The sequence below is a fragment of the Equus asinus genome, unplaced genomic scaffold (assembly GCF_041296235.1).
Source record: "Equus asinus isolate D_3611 breed Donkey unplaced genomic scaffold, EquAss-T2T_v2 contig_66, whole genome shotgun sequence".
Lineage (NCBI taxonomy): Eukaryota > Metazoa > Chordata > Mammalia > Perissodactyla > Equidae > Equus > Equus asinus.
Window position 1 is genome coordinate 20,731 of NW_027225360.1, and position 12,567 is coordinate 33,297.

Sequence of the window (12,567 nt, forward strand, 5' to 3'; positions counted from 1 at the left end):
TGTTGGCGGATGGTGGGGCGGGGGGGCCTGGAGGCCGTAAGGAGCGGCGGGTGGCAAGCAGGGGCAGTGGGCTCCGGTGCGAGGAAGACGGAAGCCCCTGCGGTGGGAGAGGACGCCGGCGGGCGAGACTGGCTGTGCTGCGCTGCGAGGTGGTGAGGCTAAGGAGTAGGGTGAGAGGAGGGGTGGGGAGCGGGCAAGGGCGGGGAATGCCCCTGCCCCAGAGACAGAAACGACCTGTCCTGGGGACAGAGAGTCGCGTCTCGGGTGTGCGTTGGGGGTTGAGTTGAGAAGAGGCCAAAGGGACCAACGGAACGGAGGATCCCCGGCCGGGAAGGATTTGGAAAGTGGGGGCGCGGGGAGGAGGGGCCTGACAGGCGTCGGGGTGTTGGAGCAGTAGGGGGGTGGGGAGGGTGGAGGTGGAGGGGTTGGGGCTGGGGTGCGGCTTGGGGCTTGCAGGCTGGGGTGGCGGCGGCGGGCTTGGCAGTGTCCTCGGGGCGTCCTGGGGGCGGGGGTGGCGGCGAGGATTCGTCGTGGTGCCGGTGCTGACGCGTGGTGGACTTGGTGCTGGCGCCGGGGGAAGGGGGGGAGGGGCGGGGTGGGTGGACTGGGTGGCAGTGGCGGCGCAGGTGGTTTCGGTGGTGGAGGGCCCGGCGAGCGTTGGCAACCGATGGCGGCCGAGCGGGATCAGGTGAACACACGGCGGGCGTGCATGGTGACGATCTCGCGGAACTCTTTGGAAAGACTCGAGGGCGCGCCATCAGGACACGGGGACCCTCCGGGAGAAGGCGGTGGGTCACCCGTAGGAGCGGCACGTTCCTTCCTGCCGGCAGTGCCAACGCCGCGTAACTTGCCGGCCGGGGTCAGAGCGAGCCAGAGAGCGGGGAAAGGTGGCGGAGCGTGAGGAGGTGGGGCGTGCATGGGCCCGCGTGTGCTGCGGGAGAGTGTCCCTCGAAGGGAAACGCGTGACTCGAGCGGGGTCACGGGAAGGAAAAGAAGAGGGACAAGGAAGGAAGGTGCGCGGGCACGAGAGTGGCTGGGCCGTGAATGTGTCAGGGCACGGGGGTTTGGGGGGCGGGCGTTTGGTTCCCGGGGTGCGTGTTTGGGGGCGGAGGGGGGGGGGACTTTTGTCTCCAGGGCGAGAGCGAGGGCCCGGGGCGGGCGGAAGGTGTTGGTGTGTGGGGGCGGCCTCGAGCGCAGGAGAGAGGCAGCCTAAGCTGGACGTCGGGGCCGCGGGACCAAAAGGGGACGGGGTGCTGCATGGGCCGGGAATCGAACCCGGGCCTCCCGCGTGGCAGGCGAGAATTCTACCACTGAACCACCCATGCACCGGTGGCCGGCGCCACCAGGCGCCGCCCCAGCGGCGCTCGCCACCAGCCGCCCGACACTGGTCACGGCCCTGCGGGGCCATCTCCTCCATCCGAGCCAGTCGGCGGACGGGGCAGCTGGAAGAGAGGCTGCGGGGCCCTGGAGGGCGCTCGGGGGCGGGCGCGGTAGGAGGGGGGTGCGGAGCAGGGAGACCCGGAGGCGCGGTGGCACCTGTGCGCCGAGGCGCGGAGGAGCCGCGACAGAGCGGGGCGGCCTCGGCCCATCCCGCGCCTTGTGTCCGGCCCAGGGCCGCCGCGACCCTGCCGGCGTCGCCGGAGGAAGCCAGGAGCCGCGCCCAGCCTGGCCCGCGCTCGAGTGCCAACGAGGGGCGGCGATCTGTGGCGGGCGACGTTCCCTTCGACGACCCACGGGCCCGTGCCCAAGTCCCCTGGGCGGCGGGCTTCCCCGCGGGTGCGCTGGGCGCGTGGCCGTGCGCGGGCGCCAACGGCGCGGCCTGCCGGACGAGAGCAGGGCAGGGCAGGGCAGGGCAGGGCAGGGCAGGGCAGGGCAGGGCTGGGCAGGGCTGGGCAGGGCTGGGCTGGGCGGGAGGGCCGTGGCGTGGGGGCGGCCGTGGGAGCCGCAGGCTGGGGAGCGCCGCCTCGGCCGCCCGCCGCTGAGCGGCGCTCAGGCCAAGAGACCCGAGGGGCCTGAGCCTGGCGCCTGCGCTCTGGCCGACGGCTCGCCCGCAAGGGTCCGGCTCCGGGGTGCGTTGGTGGCGAGGCAGGAGCGCGGTCTTGGATGGCGGGCGCGCTTTGGCAGAGTGGCTGCCGGCCGGCGGGCCGCCCGCGGAGGAGGCGCGCCGTCGTGTCGTCGTGGGTTTGGGCCCCCGAGGCGCCTTCGCGCGTGCAGACGGGGCTTGGCCCCGGCCGTGGGCCCGACGTGGCGTGTGGGCGACGGGGATCCAGGGCTTCGGCTCGCTGCTCCCCGGAGCCAGCTTGCCGGGTTGGGCCCGCGTGCCAGGCAGGCCCCGTGCAGGGAGGGCGCTGTGGTGGGCTGGCGAGCAGAAGGCCGGGCTGCGTGGGGCCCGGGAGGCAGGCATGTGTGGCCCGGGCGAGGCCCCGAGGTGAAAAGTCGTGGTGGGCACCACAGGCCACCGAGATGGGGACGGCGACCTGAGCAGGGTGTGGAGAGGATGGGCGGGCCGGGCGGCCGGGGGCTGTGGGAAAGGACAGCGTGTTGGACGGTGTGCCGCCCGTTGCGCAGGCGTGGCGCTCCAAGAGCGAGGCGCTGTGCGCCAGGCAGAAGTCGGAGGGTGACCCGTGGAGGGCTTTGCTCACGCAGGGTCGGGTGGGGTGGGGTGGGGTGGGGTGGGGGAGGGGGAGTGGGAGTGGGAGTGGGAGCGCGAGTGGGAGGGAGGGCTACACAACCCCCCTAATGGGGGGGCTCGTGTGCGGAGGGGGAAGGGGAGAGCAGGCGAGGAACGATGGGGCGCGAAGTCCTGAAGCCCCCGCGTGTGGGGTCCGGTGGGAAGGGTGTGTGAGTGAGTGGGCGGGGGCGCGCGCGCTGTGTCGGGAAGGCCGGTTGCCAGTGGGTTCGAGGCGCTGGGGCAGCCTCCTGGGCTGAGTGCGCCAGGCCCGCGCAGCGGCGGGCGTGAGAAGCGGGTGGGGTGGAGAGGCGTGCGTGTAGGGGCCTGGAGTTTGGCGCGGCGGCCACAGGCCGGAGCGCCAGCCCGGGCCGGCCAGGAAGGCGGCCAAGGGCGGCGCTCGGGTGTGCGGGAGGCCCGGGTAGGCGGGCGTTGGTTGGGCGGGCCAAAAGGTCGGCGTGTCAGGAGTGGGATTCGAACCCACGCCTCCAGGGGAGACTGCGACCTGAACGCAGCGCCTTAGACCGCTCGGCCATCCTGACGGCGGGCCTGGGCGCGTGGCCGCTCGCCTGGCTGGGAGCCGACGCGGCCGGCGGGGCCCTTGGCCGCCCGCGGCGCCTGGCGGGCGTCTTTGTGGGCGCGCCACGGACGGGACGCGCGCGCCGGCCGACGGGGAGCAAGGCCAGCGGACTCGCCCGGCTCCACCGCCGCCGCCGCCCCGTCGCCCACCCCGGGCGCCGGCCGGGACAAGGCCGCGGCCCGGCGCGCGCCCCCCTTCTCCTCGCCGCCTCGCTGGCCCTCTCGAGAGGGCCTCTTCCTCGCGGCGCGATCTCCGCACGGGAGGCAAGAGGCGGCGCAGACTCGGCATTTCCAGCCGCCGTCGCCGCCGCCGCCAGGGCCGGGCGCGCGGTCGGGGTCGTGTGCGGGCCGCGGGCCGCTTTGCTGGATGACGCGGTCGTTTGGCTGTCGGGTCGGATGGGGCACACGTGCCGGGCACCGGTGGCGGGCAGGGCCTCGAGGGCGGGGGTCGGCGTCGGCAGGCAGCCGGAGAGCGGTCGGGCGCCGGGGCGGCCGCCGCCGTCCTCGTTAGTATAGTGGTGAGTATCCCCGCCTGTCACGCGGGAGACCGGGGTTCGATTCCCCGACGGGGAGGCAAGACGTCCCTTTTTGGTGGCTGGCGCCGCTCTGCGTCCGGCCGCTTGCCCCCGAGGGCCCTTCTTCGCCCTGCCGCGCCCCGCCCTCCAGCCCCCGAGGGCGCTTCTTCGCCCTGCCCCGCCCTCCAGCCAGGCGCAGGCCGCCAACCCGTGCCCGGCCTGCCCACGGGGACCCCTCCCCGAGGCCCCCTCGCCGTCGGGCGGCGGTCGTTCGGCACGGCCGAGCCAAGGCTTCCTCTGCTCCCCGCAGCGCCCGACGAGCGGCCCGCCCCCAGCGGCTGGCGCACGGGGCTCCCTGCGACGCGACGCGACGCGCGACGCGCGCTGCACAGCTGCACAGCTGCCGGAACGGGCGGCGGGTGGGTCCTCTCTCGGTGCGCGCAGCTGCCTCGCCGAGCAGCCTGTGGAGAGGGGCTGGGGCGAGCCGGACGGTGGAGGGCGGGCGCCCGGCCGGGGCTTTGGCGGGGCGGTCGGCGTGGGAATGGCGGTCGCTTGGTGGCGCGGCAGCGAGGGCGCCCCCCAGAGGCGGTCCGTCCCGGCGGACGAGGGCTGCCGCGTCGGGCGCGGCGCTGGCGCTGGCGCGGGGCGGCGGTTGGTGGCGCCGGTGGCAGCGCCGCGCTGCGGGCGGGCGGGGCGTCGGAGCAGGGCTGCGCCAGGCGGCGGCGGCGGCGGCGGCGGCGGCGGCGGCCGGACTGCTGTGGCGCGAGCCCCGGGCCGGCGTCTCGGGGCAGGCCGGGCTGTGCGGCGTTGGTGGTATAGTGGTGAGCATAGCTGCCTTCCAAGCAGTTGACCCGGGTTCGATTCCCGGCCAACGCAGCGGGCCGACCTTTTGCCGAGCTGCGGGGCCCTCCCGCCCCGGAGGCGGGCGGCGGGCGGCGGGCGTGCGGCTGTGCGTGTGTGTGTGTGTGCGTGTGTGTGTGTGCGTGTGTGCGCGCGCAGCGTTTTGAGGGCGCGGCGAGCAGGAAGCCGGCGAGGGCGCGTGCCTGGGCCGGGGCGGCGGGCGGCTGGCCTGCGCAAGGCAGGGGGCCCCGGCGGCGAGGGAGCGGCGAGCGGGCGGGCTGCGGGCCCCGGGTCCAGGAGGCGCAGGCGAGGCGCGAAGCCCGACGCTCCCTGGTGGTCTAGTGGTTAGGATTCGGCGCTCTCACCGCCGCGGCCCGGGTTCGATTCCCAGTCAGGGAAGCCTTTCTTCTTCCTCTCCGCCTGCCCGCCTGCCGGCCGCCCGACCTCCGCCTCCCCGGCGCGGCGCGGGCGGCCGCGACCCCTCCCCCCACCACGCACACTTTTAGCCCGCGCCGGAGCTCGCTCGCTTCGCCCCTCGCCCCCTGGCCTCGGCCTCCCGACAAGGCCACCCGCCACGTCCAGCCCTGACCCTGCCACGCCCCCTCCACCCCTGCCAACGGCAGACCTTTCGGCCCCCGCTCGCCCCCTGGGCGTCTCCCCTCCTCCTCCTCCTCCTCCTCCTCGGACGCTCGCCTCGCTTCCCCTCTTCCTCGGTGGCTGGGGCCGCCTCTCTCCCGCCGTGGCCGCGGGCGCACAGCCCCGCCGCCGGCCCCCGCACGCGCTTCGACTCTCCCGCAGCCTGGCTTCGGCCGCGACAGTTTCGCGGCCCCCAAGCCGCCCCTTGGTCCCTCCCGAGGTGGGGCCGCCGGTGGGGGCTGGGGCTGGGGGTGCGGGCGGGAGGGGGCAGGGGTCTCCCTGGACCGGTCGGGCCACCTGCCGAGACCTGTGGTCCCTGGCCTCGCCCCTCGCGCCAGCCAAGGCGCCGGCAGCTTTCCCGCCGCCGCCTGCCGGGTCCTGGGCCCGCTGCGTGTCCCGGGGGCCCGGCGATTGGGCGCCAGGGGCGTCTGGGTCTCGCGCGGGCGTGGGAGCCGAGGGCCCGGCCGCGGCGCCCGAGAGGCGGAGATGGGCCAGTGACCCTCGACCCGTCCGTCCGTCGGGCTAGCGAGACCAGCCCGCCGCGGAGGAGACAGAGCAGGGAGCTACAGGAGGCCGTTCCGGAAAACGCCACGGGCAAGCAGGTGGGGAGGGGCTGGGGGCGGACGGGTGGCGGGGGTGGCCAGCGTTTTCTTCCAGTGGCCTCAGCGACGCTCCGCGTCCTATGGCCAAGTGGCCGGGGCGTTCCCCGGAACTCTTGCCTCCCCCACGCCCCTCCCCCCACCGAGCTGGGACTTTGGACGGCGTTCCCCTTCCCGCCTCGGCGTCCACCCACGCCATCCCTCTCTCCAGCCCCGCATCCATCTTCTCCTGCGGCTGCTCCCCAAAGGAGATGGCAGCTCTCCGGCCCCTTGCCGCCACGACGGGCGCGCCGCCGTGAGCCAGCGGAGCTGAGTATCTGTCCAGGGACCGGTTCCGGCCGAGGCAGAGGGGAGGGCCGAGCCGATGAGCGGCAGGAAGCTGCCGCGGGCCCCACGCTGGACTTTGACGGAGCCGTTCTCCCCTGTGCCAAGGCGCCCCCGGTGGGCATAGGGGTGCGCCCCGTGAGCGCGGGAAGCTCCCCCACGGGCCCGGCCGGGGTGCTGGGCGTGCGCGTGCGGGGGCGGGAGACGGTGCGGGATGGAGGCGTCGGTCCCGGTGGGTGGCCCCCCACGCGGGTCAGGGCACAGGGCCAAGTGACCCCAGGAAGAGGGCACGGCGGTGAGCCGCGCGGTGGGTGGCGTGAGGAGGAGTCCCGGGTGTGCGAGCGGAGCGCCGCGGGCCCGGAGGAGGTGCGGGGCTTGCGGGAACGGGCCGCTCAGGCAGGGGCTCCGGGCGGCCAGGCCCCTTGGCCGGCACGGGTGGCGGCGGGTGAGATCTAGGGTTGGGGTGGGGACGAGGGGCCTGAGCGGGGGAGGGGGGACAGGGCCGGGGGAAGCGAGTCCTCGGGGCGGGTCGTGCGAGAGAGGACCACAGGGTCCGCGGGGTTGTTGGCGGATGGTGGGGCGGGGGGGCCTGGAGGCCGTAAGGAGCGGCGGGTGGCAAGCAGGGGCAGTGGGCTCCGGTGCGAGGAAGACGGAAGCCCCTGCGGTGGGAGAGGACGCCGGCGGGCGAGACTGGCTGTGCTGCGCTGCGAGGTGGTGAGGCTAAGGAGTAGGGTGAGAGGAGGGGTGGGGAGCGGGCAAGGGCGGGGAATGCCCCTGCCCCAGAGACAGAAACGACCTGTCCTGGGGACAGAGAGTCGCGTCTCGGGTGTGCGTTGGGGGTTGAGTTGAGAAGAGGCCAAAGGGACCAACGGAACGGAGGATCCCCGGCCGGGAAGGATTTGGAAAGTGGGGGCGCGGGGAGGAGGGGCCTGACAGGCGTCGGGGTGTTGGAGCAGTAGGGGGGTGGGGAGGGTGGAGGTGGAGGGGTTGGGGCTGGGGTGCGGCTTGGGGCTTGCAGGCTGGGGTGGCGGCGGCGGGCTTGGCAGTGTCCTCGGGGCGTCCTGGGGGCGGGGGTGGCGGCGAGGATTCGTCGTGGTGCCGGTGCTGACGCGTGGTGGACTTGGTGCTGGCGCCGGGGGAAGGGGGGGAGGGGCGGGGTGGGTGGACTGGGTGGCAGTGGCGGCGCAGGTGGTTTCGGTGGTGGAGGGCCCGGCGAGCGTTGGCAACCGATGGCGGCCGAGCGGGATCAGGTGAACACACGGCGGGCGTGCATGGTGACGATCTCGCGGAACTCTTTGGAAAGACTCGAGGGCGCGCCATCAGGACACGGGGACCCTCCGGGAGAAGGCGGTGGGTCACCCGTAGGAGCGGCACGTTCCTTCCTGCCGGCAGTGCCAACGCCGCGTAACTTGCCGGCCGGGGTCAGAGCGAGCCAGAGAGCGGGGAAAGGTGGCGGAGCGTGAGGAGGTGGGGCGTGCATGGGCCCGCGTGTGCTGCGGGAGAGTGTCCCTCGAAGGGAAACGCGTGACTCGAGCGGGGTCACGGGAAGGAAAAGAAGAGGGACAAGGAAGGAAGGTGCGCGGGCACGAGAGTGGCTGGGCCGTGAATGTGTCAGGGCACGGGGGTTTGGGGGGCGGGCGTTTGGTTCCCGGGGTGCGTGTTTGGGGGCGGAGGGGGGGGGACTTTTGTCTCCAGGGCGAGAGCGAGGGCCCGGGGCGGGCGGAAGGTGTTGGTGTGTGGGGGCGGCCTCGAGCGCAGGAGAGAGGCAGCCTAAGCTGGACGTCGGGGCCGCGGGACCAAAAGGGGACGGGGTGCTGCATGGGCCGGGAATCGAACCCGGGCCTCCCGCGTGGCAGGCGAGAATTCTACCACTGAACCACCCATGCACCGGTGGCCGGCGCCACCAGGCGCCGCCCCAGCGGCGCTCGCCACCAGCCGCCCGACACTGGTCACGGCCCTGCGGGGCCATCTCCTCCATCCGAGCCAGTCGGCGGACGGGGCAGCTGGAAGAGAGGCTGCGGGGCCCTGGAGGGCGCTCGGGGGCGGGCGCGGTAGGAGGGGGGTGCGGAGCAGGGAGACCCGGAGGCGCGGTGGCACCTGTGCGCCGAGGCGCGGAGGAGCCGCGACAGAGCGGGGCGGCCTCGGCCCATCCCGCGCCTTGTGTCCGGCCCAGGGCCGCCGCGACCCTGCCGGCGTCGCCGGAGGAAGCCAGGAGCCGCGCCCAGCCTGGCCCGCGCTCGAGTGCCAACGAGGGGCGGCGATCTGTGGCGGGCGACGTTCCCTTCGACGACCCACGGGCCCGTGCCCAAGTCCCCTGGGCGGCGGGCTTCCCCGCGGGTGCGCTGGGCGCGTGGCCGTGCGCGGGCGCCAACGGCGCGGCCTGCCGGACGAGAGCAGGGCAGGGCAGGGCAGGGCAGGGCAGGGCAGGGCAGGGCAGGGCTGGGCAGGGCTGGGCAGGGCTGGGCTGGGCGGGAGGGCCGTGGCGTGGGGGCGGCCGTGGGAGCCGCAGGCTGGGGAGCGCCGCCTCGGCCGCCCGCCGCTGAGCGGCGCTCAGGCCAAGAGACCCGAGGGGCCTGAGCCTGGCGCCTGCGCTCTGGCCGACGGCTCGCCCGCAAGGGTCCGGCTCCGGGGTGCGTTGGTGGCGAGGCAGGAGCGCGGTCTTGGATGGCGGGCGCGCTTTGGCAGAGTGGCTGCCGGCCGGCGGGCCGCCCGCGGAGGAGGCGCGCCGTCGTGTCGTCGTGGGTTTGGGCCCCCGAGGCGCCTTCGCGCGTGCAGACGGGGCTTGGCCCCGGCCGTGGGCCCGACGTGGCGTGTGGGCGACGGGGATCCAGGGCTTCGGCTCGCTGCTCCCCGGAGCCAGCTTGCCGGGTTGGGCCCGCGTGCCAGGCAGGCCCCGTGCAGGGAGGGCGCTGTGGTGGGCTGGCGAGCAGAAGGCCGGGCTGCGTGGGGCCCGGGAGGCAGGCATGTGTGGCCCGGGCGAGGCCCCGAGGTGAAAAGTCGTGGTGGGCACCACAGGCCACCGAGATGGGGACGGCGACCTGAGCAGGGTGTGGAGAGGATGGGCGGGCCGGGCGGCCGGGGGCTGTGGGAAAGGACAGCGTGTTGGACGGTGTGCCGCCCGTTGCGCAGGCGTGGCGCTCCAAGAGCGAGGCGCTGTGCGCCAGGCAGAAGTCGGAGGGTGACCCGTGGAGGGCTTTGCTCACGCAGGGTCGGGTGGGGTGGGGTGGGGTGGGGTGGGGGAGGGGGAGTGGGAGTGGGAGTGGGAGCGCGAGTGGGAGGGAGGGCTACACAACCCCCCTAATGGGGGGGCTCGTGTGCGGAGGGGGAAGGGGAGAGCAGGCGAGGAACGATGGGGCGCGAAGTCCTGAAGCCCCCGCGTGTGGGGTCCGGTGGGAAGGGTGTGTGAGTGAGTGGGCGGGGGCGCGCGCGCTGTGTCGGGAAGGCCGGTTGCCAGTGGGTTCGAGGCGCTGGGGCAGCCTCCTGGGCTGAGTGCGCCAGGCCCGCGCAGCGGCGGGCGTGAGAAGCGGGTGGGGTGGAGAGGCGTGCGTGTAGGGGCCTGGAGTTTGGCGCGGCGGCCACAGGCCGGAGCGCCAGCCCGGGCCGGCCAGGAAGGCGGCCAAGGGCGGCGCTCGGGTGTGCGGGAGGCCCGGGTAGGCGGGCGTTGGTTGGGCGGGCCAAAAGGTCGGCGTGTCAGGAGTGGGATTCGAACCCACGCCTCCAGGGGAGACTGCGACCTGAACGCAGCGCCTTAGACCGCTCGGCCATCCTGACGGCGGGCCTGGGCGCGTGGCCGCTCGCCTGGCTGGGAGCCGACGCGGCCGGCGGGGCCCTTGGCCGCCCGCGGCGCCTGGCGGGCGTCTTTGTGGGCGCGCCACGGACGGGACGCGCGCGCCGGCCGACGGGGAGCAAGGCCAGCGGACTCGCCCGGCTCCACCGCCGCCGCCGCCCCGTCGCCCACCCCGGGCGCCGGCCGGGACAAGGCCGCGGCCCGGCGCGCGCCCCCCTTCTCCTCGCCGCCTCGCTGGCCCTCTCGAGAGGGCCTCTTCCTCGCGGCGCGATCTCCGCACGGGAGGCAAGAGGCGGCGCAGACTCGGCATTTCCAGCCGCCGTCGCCGCCGCCGCCAGGGCCGGGCGCGCGGTCGGGGTCGTGTGCGGGCCGCGGGCCGCTTTGCTGGATGACGCGGTCGTTTGGCTGTCGGGTCGGATGGGGCACACGTGCCGGGCACCGGTGGCGGGCAGGGCCTCGAGGGCGGGGGTCGGCGTCGGCAGGCAGCCGGAGAGCGGTCGGGCGCCGGGGCGGCCGCCGCCGTCCTCGTTAGTATAGTGGTGAGTATCCCCGCCTGTCACGCGGGAGACCGGGGTTCGATTCCCCGACGGGGAGGCAAGACGTCCCTTTTTGGTGGCTGGCGCCGCTCTGCGTCCGGCCGCTTGCCCCCGAGGGCCCTTCTTCGCCCTGCCGCGCCCCGCCCTCCAGCCCCCGAGGGCGCTTCTTCGCCCTGCCCCGCCCTCCAGCCAGGCGCAGGCCGCCAACCCGTGCCCGGCCTGCCCACGGGGACCCCTCCCCGAGGCCCCCTCGCCGTCGGGCGGCGGTCGTTCGGCACGGCCGAGCCAAGGCTTCCTCTGCTCCCCGCAGCGCCCGACGAGCGGCCCGCCCCCAGCGGCTGGCGCACGGGGCTCCCTGCGACGCGACGCGACGCGCGACGCGCGCTGCACAGCTGCACAGCTGCCGGGACGGGCGGCGGGTGGGTCCTCTCTCGGTGCGCGCAGCTGCCTCGCCGAGCAGCCTGTGGAGAGGGGCTGGGGCGAGCCGGACGGTGGAGGGCGGGCGCCCGGCCGGGGCTTTGGCGGGGCGGTCGGCGTGGGAATGGCGGTCGCTTGGTGGCGCGGCAGCGAGGGCGCCCCCCAGAGGCGGTCCGTCCCGGCGGACGAGGGCTGCCGCGTCGGGCGCGGCGCTGGCGCTGGCGCGGGGCGGCGGTTGGTGGCGCCGGTGGCAGCGCCGCGCTGCGGGCGGGCGGGGCGTCGGAGCAGGGCTGCGCCAGGCGGCGGCGGCGGCGGCGGCGGCGGCGGCGGCCGGACTGCTGTGGCGCGAGCCCCGGGCCGGCGTCTCGGGGCAGGCCGGGCTGTGCGGCGTTGGTGGTATAGTGGTGAGCATAGCTGCCTTCCAAGCAGTTGACCCGGGTTCGATTCCCGGCCAACGCAGCGGGCCGACCTTTTGCCGAGCTGCGGGGCCCTCCCGCCCCGGAGGCGGGCGGCGGGCGGCGGGCGTGCGGCTGTGCGTGTGTGTGTGTGTGCGTGTGTGTGTGTGCGTGTGTGCGCGCGCAGCGTTTTGAGGGCGCGGCGAGCAGGAAGCCGGCGAGGGCGCGTGCCTGGGCCGGGGCGGCGGGCGGCTGGCCTGCGCAAGGCAGGGGGCCCCGGCGGCGAGGGAGCGGCGAGCGGGCGGGCTGCGGGCCCCGGGTCCAGGAGGCGCAGGCGAGGCGCGAAGCCCGACGCTCCCTGGTGGTCTAGTGGTTAGGATTCGGCGCTCTCACCGCCGCGGCCCGGGTTCGATTCCCAGTCAGGGAAGCCTTTCTTCTTCCTCTCCGCCTGCCCGCCTGCCGGCCACCCGACCTCCGCCTCCCCGGCGCGGCGCGGGCGGCCGCGACCCCTCCCCCCACCACGCACACTTTTAGCCCGCGCCGGAGCTCGCTCGCTTCGCCCCTCGCCCCCTGGCCTCGGCCTCCCGACAAGGCCACCCGCCACGTCCAGCCCTGACCCTGCCACGCCCCCTCCACCCCTGCCAACGGCAGACCTTTCGGCCCCCGCTCGCCCCCTGGGCGTCTCCCCTCCTCCTCCTCCTCCTCCTCCTCGGACGCTCGCCTCGCTTCCCCTCTTCCTCGGTGGCTGGGGCCGCCTCTCTCCCGCCGTGGCCGCGGGCGCACAGCCCCGCCGCCGGCCCCCGCACGCGCTTCGACTCTCCCGCAGCCTGGCTTCGGCCGCGACAGTTTCGCGGCCCCCAAGCCGCCCCTTGGTCCCTCCCGAGGTGGGGCCGCCGGTGGGGGCTGGGGCTGGGGGTGCGGGCGGGAGGGGGCAGGGGTCTCCCTGGACCGGTCGGGCCACCTGCCGAGACCTGTGGTCCCTGGCCTCGCCCCTCGCGCCAGCCAAGGCGCCGGCAGCTTTCCGCCGCCGCCTGCCGGGTCCTGGGCCCGCTGCGTGTCCCGGGGGCCCGGCGATTGGGCGCCAGGGGCGTCTGGGTCTCGCGCGGGCGTGGGAGCCGAGGGCCCGGCCGCGGCGCCCGAGAGGCGGAGATGGGCCAGTGACCCTCGACCCGTCCGTCCGTCGGGCTAGCGAGACCAGCCCGCCGCGGAGGAGACAGAGCAGGGAGCTACAGGAGGCCGTTCCGGAAAACGCCACGGGCAAGCAGGTGGGG

The 12,567-nt window shown here is 75.6% G+C and overlaps 4 non-coding genes across 4 annotated transcripts; 1 reads left to right on the forward strand and 3 right to left on the reverse strand.

Moving 5' to 3' along the window:
- Positions 1 to 1,254: 1,254 nt before the first annotated feature.
- On the reverse strand, positions 1,255 to 1,325 carry TRNAG-GCC (transfer RNA glycine (anticodon GCC)). The gene has a single exon. It is a non-coding gene; the product is annotated as a tRNA-Gly (tRNA).
- A 1,802-nt stretch (positions 1,326 to 3,127) lies between these two features.
- On the reverse strand, positions 3,128 to 3,210 carry TRNAL-CAG (transfer RNA leucine (anticodon CAG)). The gene has a single exon. It is a non-coding gene; the product is annotated as a tRNA-Leu (tRNA).
- Positions 3,211 to 9,849: 6,639 nt separating this feature from the next.
- On the reverse strand, positions 9,850 to 9,932 carry TRNAL-CAG (transfer RNA leucine (anticodon CAG)). Its single transcript has one exon. It is a non-coding gene; the product is annotated as a tRNA-Leu (tRNA).
- A 1,356-nt stretch (positions 9,933 to 11,288) lies between these two features.
- On the forward strand, positions 11,289 to 11,360 carry TRNAG-UCC (transfer RNA glycine (anticodon UCC)). Its single transcript has one exon. It is a non-coding gene; the product is annotated as a tRNA-Gly (tRNA).
- Positions 11,361 to 12,567: the final 1,207 nt, after the last annotated feature.